This window comes from Triturus cristatus, chromosome 12 (genome assembly GCF_964204655.1).
Source record: "Triturus cristatus chromosome 12, aTriCri1.1, whole genome shotgun sequence".
NCBI classification, from domain to species: domain Eukaryota; kingdom Metazoa; phylum Chordata; class Amphibia; order Caudata; family Salamandridae; genus Triturus; species Triturus cristatus.
Genome location: NC_140595.1, coordinates 41,347,435 through 41,364,016, shown reverse-complemented (window position 1 = coordinate 41,364,016; position 16,582 = coordinate 41,347,435). Strand labels below are relative to the sequence as shown.

At 47.5% G+C, this 16,582-nt stretch overlaps 1 long non-coding RNA gene across 1 annotated transcript; it reads right to left on the bottom strand.

The window, feature by feature from the left end:
* Window positions 1–5,708: 5,708 nt before the first annotated feature.
* LOC146772362 (uncharacterized) lies at window positions 5,709–14,622 on the bottom strand. The gene is made up of 6 exons (XR_014972041.1): window positions 14,520–14,622; window positions 14,313–14,354; window positions 13,771–13,840; window positions 13,017–13,063; window positions 6,629–6,725; window positions 5,709–5,813 (listed from the first exon to the last, which is right to left on the bottom strand). It is a non-coding gene; the product is annotated as an uncharacterized LOC146772362 (long non-coding RNA).
* Between the last annotated feature and the right edge of the window lie 1,960 nt (window positions 14,623–16,582).

Sequence of the window (16,582 nt, the reverse complement as noted above, 5' to 3'; positions counted from 1 at the left end):
TCACCAGGGTGTGTGTCATACAAACCCTACATAAAAGCCACTTCCTAGCAGCCTTAGAGTAAGGTTCCCCATTGCTGCTGAGGAGGCAGTCTTGCTATGGCAGGTGCATCTAGTGAACAAGGAACAATTCAGAGGAGAACACCAGGGCAAATGCAGACTTCCACAGCTCAGGAGCACTCACTGCTTTCCCAACCCCCCATTAATACACAATTCTATTAGTCAGCTTGCATTGAAAGAAACTTATGGGATAAGGAACAACTTGCTTACCTTCGGTAACGATATACCTGTAAGAAACATAGGTTAGTTATAGATTCCTTACCTCATAACTACCCCCAGGTGTCGGACTGAATCTGAAAAGTTCTTTCGTCAGTAGTACCTCTGAGCATCGGAAGGTGGCATCAGTCTGCTCCGCAACAGTCGGTGGCATCGTGCCGCGGGGGATGATGTTGCGGTAGCTACTTGGACACTGCCCTCGTGCGCTCACTTCTGTTCACGACTTACCGCGCCAGAAACGTAGAGCCATGCAAGACACTGACCACTGGTGCACAAAACTAGGGCCCTGAAATCAGTTAGCAGAACTGGGAGGATAGGTGGGAAGGTAAGGAATCTATAACTAACCTGTGTTTCTTGCAGCTATAGCGTTACCGAAGATACGCAACTTGTTCATCTGACAGAACCAGTTATAGATTCCTTACCTTAGAATAGATAACCCAGCAATGTGGTTCTGCTAACCAAGTTCACACCAGAAAGTCTTAGAGAACAGAATGGCCAAAGAAGCAGTCTCTTCGGACTTCGCTATCAAGGCAGTAGTGTCTCGTAAACATGTGGAGCGATGCCCACGTAGCTGCCTGAGATGTCAGTTAGAGGAACTCCTCATCCCAAAGCAGTAGTGGCTGCCGTCGCCCTGGTGGAATGGGCACACAGCCCCACTGGAGGCTCCTTCTTTGCTAGAGAATAGCAGACTTTGAAGCACAAAAGTAATCATTTGGAGATGGCCCGCTTGTGTATGGCCAGACCTTTCTTGGCACCCACGTAGCAAATAGCTTGTCATCCATCCAGAACTGTTTGGTGCGATCCAAATAAAAAGAAAGCCCACGTTTTGAGTCCAGACGGTGGAGCCTCTCTTTCGAAGGATGCGGAAAGAAGGTGGGCAAAGTGATGGTTTGCCCAATGTGAAATGAGGTGACAACCTTGGGATGGAAGGATGGACGAGTCCGGAGGACAACTTTGTCCGGGAGTACAGACAGAAAAGGAGGCTTGGATGAAAGGGCCTGAAGCTCACTCACTCTTCTGGCAGATGTGATGGCCACCAGGAACGCAGTCTGAAGACTAAAAGCCTCAAAGGACAGTTGTGAAGTGGCTCAAAGGGAGGAGTGCACATATAAAGACCAAGGCCCACTGAGGCATAACGAAGGGCATAGGAGGAAAGAGAGGAGTTAAGAAACTATTTACAAGGGACTTGGAGAAGACTGATCAGGAAGCCTTAGAAAGGTGGAAATGGCCACGAGATAGCCCTCGATAGTGCCCAGAGCAGAGCCCTGCTGTGCCAGAGAGAAGGAATAAGAGCCCCTCAGAAAGAGGGGCAGAGAGGGGATCCACAGCCTTTGCTGTGCACCATGCCACAAATTTGTTCCACCGGCAGGCGTATACCGTCTTAGTGGAGGGATGCCTGGCTGCCAAGATTACATCACAAACTTCAGGATGCAAGTCAAATGACGTCAACTGCTGCCGCTCAATCTCCACGGAAGGAGGTGGAGGCTGGACAGGTTCGGTGGAGGACCGTCCCTTGCTGCTGTGACAGAAGATCCTCCCGAAGAGGCAGTCGGATCGGAAGATCGATGGCCATGTTGAGCAGCTCGGGATACCAGACTTCATGCCCAATGAGTACTCTGGGCAGGAGTGGTAATCAGTACTCTGGGCAGGAGTGGTATAGGCAGAAAGGCATACAACAGACCGCAACTCCACTTGCGACATAAAAAGAATTGCCTAGCGAGTGCCGCCTTGGAAATCCCAACAAGCAGAATTGCTGACATTGCACATTCTCTTCAGTGGCAATAAGATCTAACCAAGGCTCTCCCCACTGCCGAAAGAGACCTTGCGCAACCTCCGAGTGAAGACACCATTCGTGATCCATCATGCACCTGCGGCGGAGTTAGTCCACCCTGGCGTTCAAAGTACCTGCCAGGTGTTGAACCACCAGGGATATGCCCTGATGTTCCAGAGGCAAAAGCCCTCCTGACATAGGGTCCACTACCCCACTCCGCCCTGTTTGTTGCAGTAAAACATGGCGGTGGTGTCAGCGAACACCTGCACTACTCTTGCCCGGATAGAGGGAAGGAATGCCTTCAGTGCAAGACTAATCGCCCGAGCTCCAGAAGGTTGATGTGGAGCCCGGACTCCACCGGAGAGCAGAGGCCTCTGATCTCAACCACAACCATGTGGCTGCCCCATCCCCGAAGGGATGCGTCTGTCACCACTGTGTGCTCTGGGGAAGGGAGAGGGATCTGCCGTTGACCGAATCCTGGTTCGTGAGCCAACACTGCAGTGGTCATGCAGTGCTCTCCGAAATAAGACAAATTGGACAGAAACCCCTGATGCTGCGCCCACTGGAACTTCAGGTCCCACTGCAGAGCCCGCATACACCACCTGGCATGATTGACCAGCAGGATGCAATGATGCCCAGCAGCCTTGGTTATCCTGACCGAAACCCAGGATAGAGGCTGAAAGATCATAATCCTAGCCCAAATATCCCAGACTTGCTGTTCTCTGGAGGATAAACCCTAAACCACGCAGTGTCCAGAACCGAACCGATAAGAGGAGCTTCTGAGAGGGGATCAGATGCGACTTCTGCACATTGATGAGAACCCCAGCGAGTGCAGGTGGTCAGCTATAGTCTGGAGATGGGAGAAGACAGTCTGGGGCAAGCCCGCCTTCACCAGCCAGTCGTCGAGATAGAGGGGGGGGGGGGGGGGGGGGGGGGGGGGAGACTGGAACCCCCGATCTGCGCAGATGAGCTGCGACCACTTTCTTGAACACCCGAGGGGCGCCGGTAAGGCCAAAGGGGAGCACGGTAAACTGAAAGTGCTCATGACCTACCGTGAACCACAGGTAACACGGGTGAGTCAGCAGGACGGTGATGTGGAAGTAAGCATCCTGCAAGTCCAATGCTACCAACCAGTCTCCAGGGTCGAGGGCAGACCAGACCTGAGCAAGAGTCAACATTTTGAACTTCTCCTTCCGGAGAAAGCTGTTGATGTTTGAGATCCAAGATATGACGCAGGCCCTGGTCCTTCTTTGGCACCAGAAAGAAGTGGGAACCACCACCACTACATACTTCTGGGACAGGATCATGCTCGATGGCTCCCTTGGCCAGGAGAGCCGTAACTTCCTGTTGAAGGCCCAGGTGATCCTCCAACATACCTTGGTACTGGGGTGGCATGGCTGGAGGGGTAGCCTCGAAGGGGAGGGAGAAGCCCTTTCGGACTATCTGCAAAACCCACCTGTCCGACGTGATGGTGCGCTATTGGGGGAGGTGACAACGAATCCTGCCCTCCACTGGCATTTGATGGGCCTGAAATGACTGACTAGGAAGGCTAAAAGACTGCTGTGCAACAGGAGGGGGGGGGGGTTTGGACTGTCCCACCCGCTGGCCCCCTGATACACGGCAGTGGTTCCCACGTCCCCGGCAACGCGAAGGTTGGGGAACTTGCAGCGGACTGACTGGGCAGAATGTAGTGGGGCACCCCTTCCGTAGCCATGAAAGGGGCAAAAAGACTGCAGGGCGGCTGGAGAGGCCCAAGGACTTGGCCGTAGCCCGTAAGACCTTAAAACGCTCTAGAGCACTGTTAGCTTTGTCGCCAAAAAGGCGACAGCCATCAAAGGGCATGTCCATGAGGATATTCTGGACATCCCCAGAAAAGCCAGTCAATCTCATCCAGGTGTAGTGTCGAAGGGATACCGACATGGAAATAGTCAGTCAGCAGTATCCAGCCTGGGAGAACACTGTTCACGCCTCCTCGGGACACAGGCAGAACCTGCGCAACCACGTCCCACACAGAATGGGAACAGCCCAATAGACATGCAGTGTTTACCGACCGCAGTCCCAAGCTGGCAGAAGAGAAAATCTTCCCAGCTTCTTGGATTCCATCTCCAGTGGAGCGGTAGGGAATGCGCTCCTGGAGGTAGAGGCTTGGACCACCAAGCTCTCAGGGGTGGGGTGTTGGAAGAGGAAAGTGGGTTTGCCTGGAGTCTGGCAGTGGCGCCAATCATCCTATCCACGGGAGCCCCCGTGTTGGGCCTGGACCAGGTGCCCAAAAGGACATAGTTGACGGCTTCATTAAATAGCAGCAGGGGCCCACTTGAGGTTGAAGCACCTCTGTCAGGTTAGTCCTGACCGCCACTGTAGGGAGGTTGAGAGCCTCGGCCGCCCTATGCAACACTACTGCGTAGGACGCTCCCTCTTCCGTAGCTACAGTAGGAGGAGACAACATGCCATGGTCAGGGGAGGAGTCCAGACCAATGCCATCCCCAGTTCTTCAATGTCCAACTTGTCAGAGGGTCACTTGACTGCTCCCAGTCCTCCTCAACCCCTGGGTGCCAATCTGGCCTAAAAGGGACCCCAGGAGTGATCAAGGGCACAAAAACCCCTCTCGGCGCTGGATCCGGTGTCAGACGACGCCGGTCCGGCTCCACATCAGGATGGAGGCCGGGGGGTGGTGGTCATAAGGAGGTGTAAAAGGTCAGCCAGTGACGATCTGGGTCCAGGACTGAATCCAAGGAGGAGCAGAGAAGGCATAGGTCCTCCAACCGAGACTGCAATAGCGCGCCGGCAGGTTCAGGCTGCTCAAAGATGGCATGCATCGCCTCGTAAAACGTGCGAAGCTGGGCAGGAGTAGCTCCGGGTCACGGGAAGGGAGCTGCGTGGGGGGGGGGGGGACCTCACATTCCTCGTCGCATCAGCCAACTAACTGATAGAAGTCGAAGAGCGCCAAAGCTTTAGACATCTTGTGCCTCAACTTACTGACACAGAGTGCGAAGACGAGTGGTGATGGTTTCTCGACATCCCTCGGGACCTCGAACGGCACACACTGCTGGCGTTTATGAAGCTTTCGGGAACGCCCCTGCAAAGCCTACCGAGCCATGGACCGGCAGTCGGAGCAAGGCCTGGGGTCATGGTCATGCTCCAGGCAAAAGAGGCACACGCAGTGCTGATCCGTAACAGACATCAGTCGAGAGCAGAATCCGCAAGCCTTGAAGCCGGGAATGCCTACGAGCACCAGGAGTCGTAGGACTCAAAAAGAAGTAGACAAAAGTTGCTCAAAAAGTGGCTGGAGGTACCGCTCTCTCCGGATCTGCTCTGAATGGCACAGAAAAAGAAAGAACTGACGTCAGCGCACGAGAGTGGCATCTAATTAGCCACCACGATGTCATCCCAGCGACACGACTACGACGGACGCGGAGCCACCTTCAGACATGCAGAGGTACTGCTGACAAAAAAAACTTTCCAGGTCCAGTATGATGCCTGGGGGTAATTGTAAGGAATCTATAACTTTCTTTCAGATCAATAAGTCACTACCCATCATAAGAAAGTGCTTTATTCCATCTTGTAATGATGGGCCTGAAAACTATTTGCAACCAACCCACAGGAGAGCCCCTCTGAGGAAACCTTGATCACTATCCCGTTCTCCAAATTAGCACAAACACAATAATTCAGTTTAAACACTTTATTTTACAATAATGTGAATCTGTGAAATGAGACAAGGTCTGGCCACCAAAGATTTCTTCCAAGAGGCTTCCTGTGGGAGGAGAGTCACCTACAATAAAACAAGAGGAAGAACATGAGTGAGGACAGCTACAGTCACCAGAGATGTTGAAGCATCCAAAATCAACTAGGACTGAGATTCTTTCCAAGTTTACTCCACCCTCTGTTGTAAGCCAAACGGATAAGATTCATCGTTCAACTTGCAATGGGGAGAAGGCCCTCCCAAGCACACCAGAATATTAAAGGGAAGCAGAAAGATGGAGTATGCACAGGTCCCTGCCGCATGAGCTGGTTTTAAAATGATGTTTCTAGAACACATGTATACATACACCCCCTTGGTAATCTTCTTTGAAATTGGGGTTGCTGGGCCTCCCTTTGTGTGCAGAGATAACAGCATCTGAAATCTACATCATTCTTATGAAGCCTACAACCCTACATGCAGACACCATTTAAGACCCATGGGAGTCTTCTGCTAGGGAACACATTTCCATGTATAGGACCATGTTTAATGCAACAGTTTCCTCCTCTAACAAGACAGTGTAAGATGCTTTCTAAGCACCTTTTGATCTTTACATATTACTAGTTTCCTTATGTTGCTGCAGCCCAGTTAAAGCTTTAGCCAAGCCAAGTGAAGCAAGTGACAGATTTGTGCAGACAGTCAAGTATCCACATCACTCCTGGGCAAGTTCTCACAAGGAGAGCATGCTTTCACAGTCTGAGAAATTTATAGTCTTGCCCATTAAACCCCTCTAGATTCACATTCCAAGCCACACCCTATTGCAGAACAGTAGGATCTTCTGATCAGACCTGCACTTAGTTCTCCAAGTCTCTGGAGCAATAAACACACTTTATGAACCCATAACTTACCTTTCATAGTGCAGGCAAAGTTGGATGCAAAAACAGACTTCACAGCAGAGTTGACAACTGAGCAACACCAGGTCAGCCGCAGAAGACTGGTCCAAGGCTGTGGAAAACAGCAACATTAGGATCCGAAACCACCATGTACTCGGTTCAGAGGGCAATTATAAATCAGTACAAAACTTGGCAGAAAATCCAGTAAGTCAAGAGGGTGATCGATTTATCAAACTAATGTAGCAAGAGCCCAAGACTCTTCAGTCTTGACGGCTCCAGCTTATGCCCCACTCCAAGGGTGGCATTTCTGGGTCTATGGAGTAGATTTCACTGTGAAGTCTCAAGAAAGACACTTTGTGTTGCTCTCGGATGCCAGAACTCGAGTTGACCAATCGAACGAATCTCTACTTACCAGTTGATAAGTACTACAGCAGGTTTACCCCTTGGGGCATCACAATAAAAAACACCCAAAGAGGTTTGTATCCAAATTGTGATGTAAACAGATCTCAGCAGCTATCCCCCTCATGTACACTAGCTGGAGGGAGGAAGCAGCAGGCACCATTAGTAGCAATGTACTCGTGCAAAATCCAGCATATTAAGTTGACACGATGACATTAGTAGGCACTACTGGTCTGAAGAGGAGCTCGCAAGGGCACAGTTGTAAGCTCCTTCCAGGCCTTACTGCACCCTCCAGTCTTCACCTCCCCACATCATCCCCCAACTCCACTGCTTAACTTGCAACTCAGTCCTAAGGACAACCATGTAATTTTCTCTTACATTGCTACTATTTTCATACCTTACAAACCCAGTTCATGAAATTCTTCCACGAAATAGTGAATGTAATTTACCCTTCAAAAGTCTCTTCAGCATTAATACTATTTATAGCAACAAAACAGAATACCTCTTTACCAAATAGAGTTGTATATTACATTTTAATCCTGAAAAACAGTTAGATTGGTATTCTGCAAGGTTCATAGTTTTCCCCCTATATCTCAAACACCCTTTTAAGAACGTATAAAGAAATGCAGTCAGGATCTATACAGGAGTTCAATGAAAACATACATTTTCTGCTACTCAAATGCATTCCATATTAAATCCACCTTGAGGAACTGTTTCCTCATTGCAAATGTAAATGTCAATGCACACACTAACAAAATATTCCATAGTGAATTCAGTTTATTTTATGCTAGTTTCAAATACCTTGCCTTAAAACTGGATTTTCATGATACTAACCATTTCCATTAATTGACGCACAAGGAGTCTCCCTTGCACTGCACAGGGAGGACAGTACTGGTTTGGACAGGGCACAGAGACCCTTGCACAAACAGAATAAAGACAAAATAGGGTATACGTAGTAGACCTTAAACCCCAGAACTTTAGATCACTTCTGGACTCAAGAGGAACCTTTGCCAAGTAGAAGAGCTGTTAGGAGTAGTGCCCCTTTACTGTGTGGAGTTGGCATGCAGTTGCTGCTTCTGCCAAGAAAAGGACAAAGACTAGAACTTTGCTGTGAATCTGCTTGAAGAATTCACATGGGCCCAGTGTGTGCTGGCCTACTGTTCTGAAGTCTCAGGGACACAAATACATCACCCCTGCTCTCCTGAACTCTGTTCCTGAAAGTTCTGACCTTCCAGGAGGTACGTGTTCCAGTTTTGGGACTCTAAAGTTGTTCCTGCTGTTGGGAGCTGGAAGTAACTTGAAACAAGCAAGAAAGCCTGTCTCCAACGCAGTCAGCGATGCCACTGACGCCTTGACATGCACAGAGGCATGGAGCACTGCTCTTGAAGTACACGACGCACCGCCCGCACCGCAGCTCTGATGCCTGCATTTATCGACATTCCTGGTGCAAGTGCTCGCACAGACTCAATCATTGACAGCACCTGCATCCTGTTATAGCGGCACCGATAAACACTGACTCCAAAAACTTGCAGACTTCACCTTACCTCACCGCCAACACAAACGACTTATCCTGTCCAGGATTTGACACATCTCCTCGTGGACATGCCTCACCTTCCCCGTGGCAACCAGGGAGCGGACCTTGGCACAGACGCTTAACCTCCACGATGCTGTGCATAGTCAGACTTAGTTATCCAAAGGTACTGCTTGTTTGGGGGTCCGTGTGGCTCCATGCCAGATTTTGCACACTTCGCTTCAGCACCGTAATTTGGATTTATTGATGTCACAACGTCGTAATAGCCCTAGTCGGAGCCATTTGTTTTCTACGAGCTTCATTTTTGCAATAACTGTTCTAAAGTCATATCTTACCAGTATGTTGGATCTTTGTCATTTTCGTCTTGTTGAGCTTAAAGATACTTTATTTTTCTAAACTGGTGTGGTGTCATTGCTTATTACTGTGTTTTGAGAACAAATATTTTACACATTGCCTTTGGGATACGCCAGTCTGCTCGTGACAGGCTACCCAACTCTAGCCTCATCCTCTCCTAGATGAAATGACAACAGAAATAAGATAGCGCCCTTTAAATAGTGCAATCCCTGGCTTGTCAACTGGCTTCTGAAAGGCCAGGCAGCATTTTATAGGAACAGTTGTAGTACTACTACAAGGGCCCTACATTTTGGGCTGGTTAGATTTCACTAGGAATTTTAACAGACCAAAACACACACACACTCCCAGTTTGGATAGTCAAATATGTTGGTAAGTTTACAAAACATTGTTTTCCCTCACTTCCACCAATCTGCATTCCTGTTCCTTGCCACTTCATTAGACCCTTTAAATGCACCAGGTGGTCCTTGTATTTAACCTTGCACGTCAGCATGTTTGTTCTGAAGTCCCCAATCTTACTGACCAAATTACGCCGCTGAGAATGCATGTATTAAAACAGTTACATTGTGCACCCGTCCACAATCCTAGTCTTTATAATCTCAGATTCCTTTTATAGGAAAGTTGAAACATTCTGGCCTACGTTTCGTAAGTGGAGTACAGAAGATAACACAGCCACTCCTAGAGATCAGTGCTCATGGGATAGGCCATGAGTACCTGTCCTTCAGTGTGAAATTTGTAGTTTTGCCCGGGTTAGGAGGTCAGCTTCCGCCAGTCATGAAGGTCAGATGCTGCACCTAAGGGGAAGGCTGAAGATACAGCAACAAGTAAAGGTTGAACACAACCTTCAGGGCCCTCAATGGCACTAGTCTAGTGCGAGTTGGCAGGAGCTCCAACACTACAACCAGAATTGATGAATATAGGGTGTAACCAGAAATAAAGGACCAACCAAAAACAAAACAACTTACCACTGAGAATTAAGTAAATTCGCTTCAGATGCAAGTGATGAGGACCACAGTCTCCTTGTGGCAAATAGATTCAAGGATCCTGTGTAAGAACTGGGACGGGTGTGCCCAAACGTGGGTCCTGTGTTCACTACACCACTGGATTCAAGCTAGCCTGCCTAATGAAGGGGGATGCCCTAAAACCGGTCCCAGGATGCTGGTTTCTGGTCCAGGGTGGACCTGGCTTGGCAGTTCGGGCTGGACTGTTCCCATAAGGAACAGGGTCAAGACTGTTTTGCACATGGGTGGGTCCAAACTGGGAAGGTGTGGTGAACAAAAGAATGATGGATTTAACCCAGATCTTTGTGGCTGGGGGTGAATGTTTGCTTTGTCCAGCACTCCGTCCATCAATTGTTTCTTTTACATAGGACTGGCTATAAAGCCTACAGAACGAGTAAAGGACTACACGGATAGTCACCAATTTCACATATTGGTTTACAGGTCAGAAGGGCGTGCATCTGGATTACCCAGTATGCATGAGCTCCACTTGGCACTCTGTACACAAGAAAAGACTTCAATTGTAGAGAAAAACTAAAATTGGAAAAAAGCAGTCCTGGGAGTTTGGTAGGATCTGGGCAGGGGTGTGGGGGGGGGGGGGGGGGGAGGAGGATTAAGTAGGGTCAGAAGAAAACGTCCAAAAAGCAACAAGACAAGCTATCAGCTAACCAGTACACCCCAGTTCAGATGACAAGGTTGAACCATGTCCAATTCCATATCCAAGAGACGGAGATGTGAGGAAAATGGGCGGTCGGTATCAACAGAACCTCAAAGAAGTGCATGTGAAAGAAAAGGGTCAGGTACTGTGAACACATTTTGGCCACAAACGTGATGCGCAGTTTGCGGGCGATAGACTGACGAGCGCGGTTTAGAAGCTAAAACCAAGAGGCCCAAATTCAGGTGCATTAATGCAGGTGTAATCCAACGATCACACAAATCTTTAACCATGCAGCTTGGGAAGAAGCAGGCCTTGCTAGAAGACAGTGGGTTTAGGTCTGCAAGATAAGCCATCAAAAGAACGGAGCAAACCACTGCCAGCTCCCTAGGCTAAATCAGCAGTCCATACGACACTAGGCTATATTCCTGTCGCAGTGCAGACACAGATTCTAGCCCAAATGAGCATTTAGAGATTACAGTAAGAGCACATACGACGGTCAGGAGCCCACGAGTGGCAGGACAGTAACCTACTACAGCTAGAACAGTGGGAAGTGGAAGTGAGACAACACCACCACAATACAAAAGGTTGACAACCAAGAAGCTGAAAACATTTGCGATAGCTACTAAGCTCCAAAAGAAGCCGGTCCATTGTTTTTTCATTACAAGAGCTGCTAGGAAAGGCCACGGCTGGAGCGTTCAATGCCACAACTGCCCGTGGCTTTCACAGAGGAATCCGCAGGACCGACCTCAGCCTTAAAACCAGCTGAAAGGCCGATACGAGATTATATGGACAACTGTTACAATAGGACCTGGCCATGAACAAAAGAGTAAAATATGGGTAGTAGCATTCTTCCCACCTCCACTCCCTCAAAAAAACAAAACAGACCCAAGTCAATAGCCCCCACCCGCTCACCCCGTGGCACTGCCTATCACCAAGTTTTTTTTTTTTTTAAATCAAGCTACAGTGTGGATTTAGGCCACAGCAGTTGGAGAATAGCGTAAGGTAGAATCCATACTATGAACTGTGAGAAACATAATAGGGGTGCAGAGAGAAGTGTGTTTGAGGCGGGGCTGGCTCGCTCACATGGGTGATATCAGGTTCTCTGGTAAAGTCAGGAGCACGATGAAAGGTACATTGAACGGTTTCCTTCGCTGTATGTGAGCAAGTTCATCCTCAAGCCAGAAGGTAGAATGAATTACCATTCCCCGATCTGGTCATTCATTAGTGTTTCCCTTGCCTCAAGAAAGGTAGAGCTGAAAGGTCGCTGTTTTGGGCCTGAACAGTTTTGTAGGGTGCACAGAATTTTTCAAGGGCAGAGTAAGATTTGACTCTTAAGCACCCTAAATGCACTAAGTTCAGAGATGGCCAGGTTTATCTACGACAGCGGGGAAAGGCGTGGTTCAGAATACACTAGAAGAGCCGGCTGAGCCCAGATTACTCAACTGAGGGCACTCAAGTACAGATAGAGTTGACGGCATAAACACCTTTTATGGAAAGTTGTAGTTTAACGTGCCTCTCACTACTGCGATACGGTGCACTAATGTAAAGCCAGTTTCTGCAGTTTGGATTTGTGCAGTTTTAAGGCCTCCAACTCTCCTTGCCTCCCTGGGTGAGCACAGATGCTTTAGTAGATTCTCTCTGCATGGGTCCTCCCCATCAGTGTTCATGGAGCCGGGATACAAAGAGCCATATTGTAGTCTGTAGCAGAAGAAGCCTTCTGATTGTTACAGTAAATTTTGGCCACATGCCTCAGTACCAGTGTTGCCAGATTACTCAGGACTACACTACTGTTTAGTGAGATCACCTCATTCTTTCTTGAAAATGCTCTGGAAGAACCCCAGGTAGAGCAATTCAACAATGTTGGCTTAAACCCTGAAAATTTTGATCACAGGACTGGAGAAAACGTGCCTCAGTGGCCATCCCCTGGTTTCACTGAATCATTTAATTTGGAGAAATTAAAGTCCTGCGCACGCTTTTTTTGTGGATAGTTCACACCAACCACAGGGAAACCAGCAGAATCTAATCTCAAAGAGGAGGAAGCTAGCTGAATCACCACCACCTATTCAAGTCTGCGGCAAAGACCCACTAGAGAACTAGCTAAGGACTCCATAACCAGGACTGGCAGCCAAAGAAACTGAAAGGCTCGGAATTTCAAGAGGTAAACTTTACCACGGTGTACCAACTTATTACACTGCACTTCTGCAACAACCTAAAATAAAGAAAAAGTTAGAGAAAACTTCAGCCAAAACATCCCTTCAAAGAAGACCACTATGGGTTGGGGCGAACACATTCAAATCAAGATAGTAATTTCACTTCTGGTTAAGTCTGAAAACATGCAAGTATCCCACCAGATGGTCAAAGCCACAGCTGTGCCCTCAACACTGAAAACCACCGTCTCACATAGGCTAGGGGGCAAAACGCCATCCCACAACACCCCCACCACTTGCAAAGGTCAAGTATACTCACTGATATGAGATGTCCTGAAGTTACAGGAGACAGAACCAGCTTCAAGCCTGTATGGAAACAAAAATAGACACTGCAATGTACTCCATCTTTAAAGGAAAGACATTAAATCTTAACACAGCGCTCCCACTGAAACCCAAGAACGCCCTCTCTTTAACAGAGAGCAGTGTGCCCCCTACACAAACGAAACCTACCAACTGTGGTCCCTTGAACTGGTCCAAACCAGAACCCCGAAACGAGGAATCTTTCTTACCCACATACCCTAAAACATAACCAAACTAAAGTAAACGCACTGATCTTGCAGCTGCTTTCACTAGGAAATAGAGCGAGCACCAACAGCTACCGAAAACCGATTTCTGGGGCATCTTCCTAAATTCATAACCGTTTCTCACCCTTGAAGCCACCCACACCCAGAAATGACACGTCCTCCACCTGAACTCCCAGTACTCCAAGCAGTCAGTACCCTTTGATAAATAACATTGCAGAAACCCCCCCTTCACATTTGCGCTCCATCCTAAAAACTAATAATGGGGCTTTACCCGAGCCAGGCTCCTGGGCTTCAAGAATCACCTGGGGAGCAAAATCTAAAAGCCAAAACAGCATTACTGCACAATACAATCATGAAACTGACATCAATTTAAACTGCAAACAATCCACACAAAATGCCTCCCTCAAACTTAAAAAACAAATTCGGTAAAAGTAGTCCATCCGTAACACCAGTTCCAACAACATACATTGCAAAATCAGAGAAACAAACCTTTCAGTTTCCATCATCTGCATTTCTGATAACCCCCGAGATTCACTCTTCTTGCGAGAACCCAGCTGCACTGGAATAGTAAATTAGAAATTAAAAAGTAACCTACTTAAGTACTTAGTTGATATAGTATTTAGAGAATTAATACACAAAAAAAAAGCCTCGACAAGTTATCTACCCATAAGTACACCAAATAAAGCTAGATAGTTCTTTGGGGAAAGAGTGGAGGAAAACATTTAGCAATGGAGAATACACGCACATTGTCTATAGTAAACACCAAAATACAAAAACTCAAGACATTCAACGTTAAAACGGTCAGGGTTAAATACATAATTCTTATCAGTTTAAACAAAATAAGGTTTACAATAGCGTAACCAATACGAAAACAACAGTTATAAAACTTGCAAATGAATTAAGTAAGGACAAACATTACATGTTCAAAAATCATCTTCAGATAGATTGAAAATTAACCAGGGAACTGCAAAATAAATGAACATTTACAAAAATATATAAAACGAACACACCACAAACGCTCTTCAACTCACCTCCAAAAAACTATTACACGTTCAACCTTCAACCGTGTTCTCCTTCGATAGGAAATAAACATTAAATCACAAAACAAGCATTTAACAGACACCAGAACCAACCATAACATTTTTTAAAAAACACAACTCAATACAATTACTAAAAACTTGAATGCGAATACACATAAAATAACTTCTAAAGAAGCAACGTTCACCATACAAACCTACCAACACAAAAACAGAGCCGCACAGCCCCGGTCACCGCTTGCCATATTTTAAATCAATAGTGCACCTGAGGCATTTGGCCCCGTGGTCACCTTTGGACAAATCAGAGGCTCTCCGATAATTAGAAGGCACGCCTATTGCGGTCACGTGACAGTCTCTTAGCCAATCCAAGGCTTCCCTGCGATCTGAGCGGGAGCGAGGAGGAAGCAGGTGGGGAGCTCGATGGGATGGAGCCGGGTGACCAATCCAGGTGTCATTCATTGGCTCCTCCGTGAGAGCGGGGACTGTGATTGGCCACGTGGTATTCGGGTGATCGAGCAGCTGTCTCTCTATGTCCCGAGGCTTCTGGGTACCTGAGGGTGGGCAGAGAACAGGCCCGGCCCCGGAGGTGTTATTCTCGCTACTCGGAGTAGGCCCGCATTGTCACTATGGACCTCTAACTCCCCGAATCTTCATTTGAAAAGGGGCGTGTCTCGTGTACAGTTTATTGACTCGGGGAGTAGCCCTGTGGTGGAGTGAGAATAAACGTAAGTGGATGAACAGGTTAGGGTTGTCAGCTTCCTCTATTTCATTAGCTCTAGCTTCCTGGACTTTTCTTTGACAATCTAAGGCACTCTGGGAGTTGTAGTCTTGGTACACCTGCATTGCATAGCCCTGAGCATGTTGGGTTAACCACGCATTGTAAAAGGAAAGCTAAGCGTGCATTCATTGATGAGTGAAAGGATGTGTGAAAGGGTGGATAGATGGGTGAGTGTAAGGGGGAATAGACACAAGTGAAAGGGTGATGATGAAAATTATGGATGAGTGAGTTAAAGATTGAATGGCTAGAGTGAAAGGCTGGCTATATTGATGACGTGGGTGGATGAATGAAAGGTATAATAGATGGGTTTGCTGGATAAAAGGTGGATGAATAAGTGAAAGGGAGGATGAATGATTAGATGGAGGATGAGGGGGAAGACCGTTGAATGAATAGAGTAAAAAGGATGGATGGGCGGAGTGCAAAGATGTTTAAAAGGATGGATGAGGGGAAGGTAGATGAAATGATGGATGAGTGAATGCATGGATAGGAAAAAGGGATGAGTGAATGCATGGATAAGAAAAAGGGTAAGTGGATGGATGAGCAAAGGATGGATGATGCATGGAGAGATAATAAGGGGTGATGGGTAAGTGAAAGGATGGATATGGATGGGTGGAGGATGGACGGAATGGTGACAAACAATGTTGGATGAAAGACGAAATATACAGGTGGAATGGTGGATATCAGCAGGTGAATTGAAGGATGAATGGATACATTCTTGGATCGAAGAAACAAGTAACCTCTTCTAGGGAGGGTCGTGATGACTTGCTTCGCTTGGTGATATATGCGCTTTGGTTCAAAGTGGGGGGTATTTTAATTGTCCAGCTTCTCCCTTGATGTCAGCTTTAGAAATATCTGTTATCAGATCGAGGTTCTCTTTTGTAGCAAGCAGGTGTTCCAATCCCCAGACAAGATGTGTTACCTTTCCAAAACAAGTTTCAAGATTGACGCAATACACACACTTGGAACAGTGCGTTCTTGGTGATTCAGTCTTATTACAAAGCAGGAACACCAATAGGTATGGGGCAGCACTTTTAATGTGCCCCGGTCATGTCCCAGAAAGTGCCTTAAAATGGATAGGTACTGAGTAGCTGCACTTAGTGTACCAACACTGGTGCATTACTTGTAATGGGAGAGTACAGGCACTTCTTGGTAGCAAACATGCCTTTTGGGTAGCGAGTACCTGAATTTCTACTTATATTTCCATTTTCAGCACTGGTTCTAGAGCACCCATCATTCCAGTACTGTGACTCCTCCCCTGAACTGCTAGTGCACTGCAACATTGTTGTACAGTACCTCGCGCCCTTTCAATATTCACTCCTGGTCTCACACACAACTCTACTAAACATCCCCAGTCCTGCCATAGTATCCCTGACCCATCAGCTGTACCTGTACTGGGACCAACATACCTGCCAGTCCAGTGCTGGTTCACTACCACTATTAGCCATGCACCTCAACACTAGTCCTCCTTACCCTCAGCTGCGCCAGT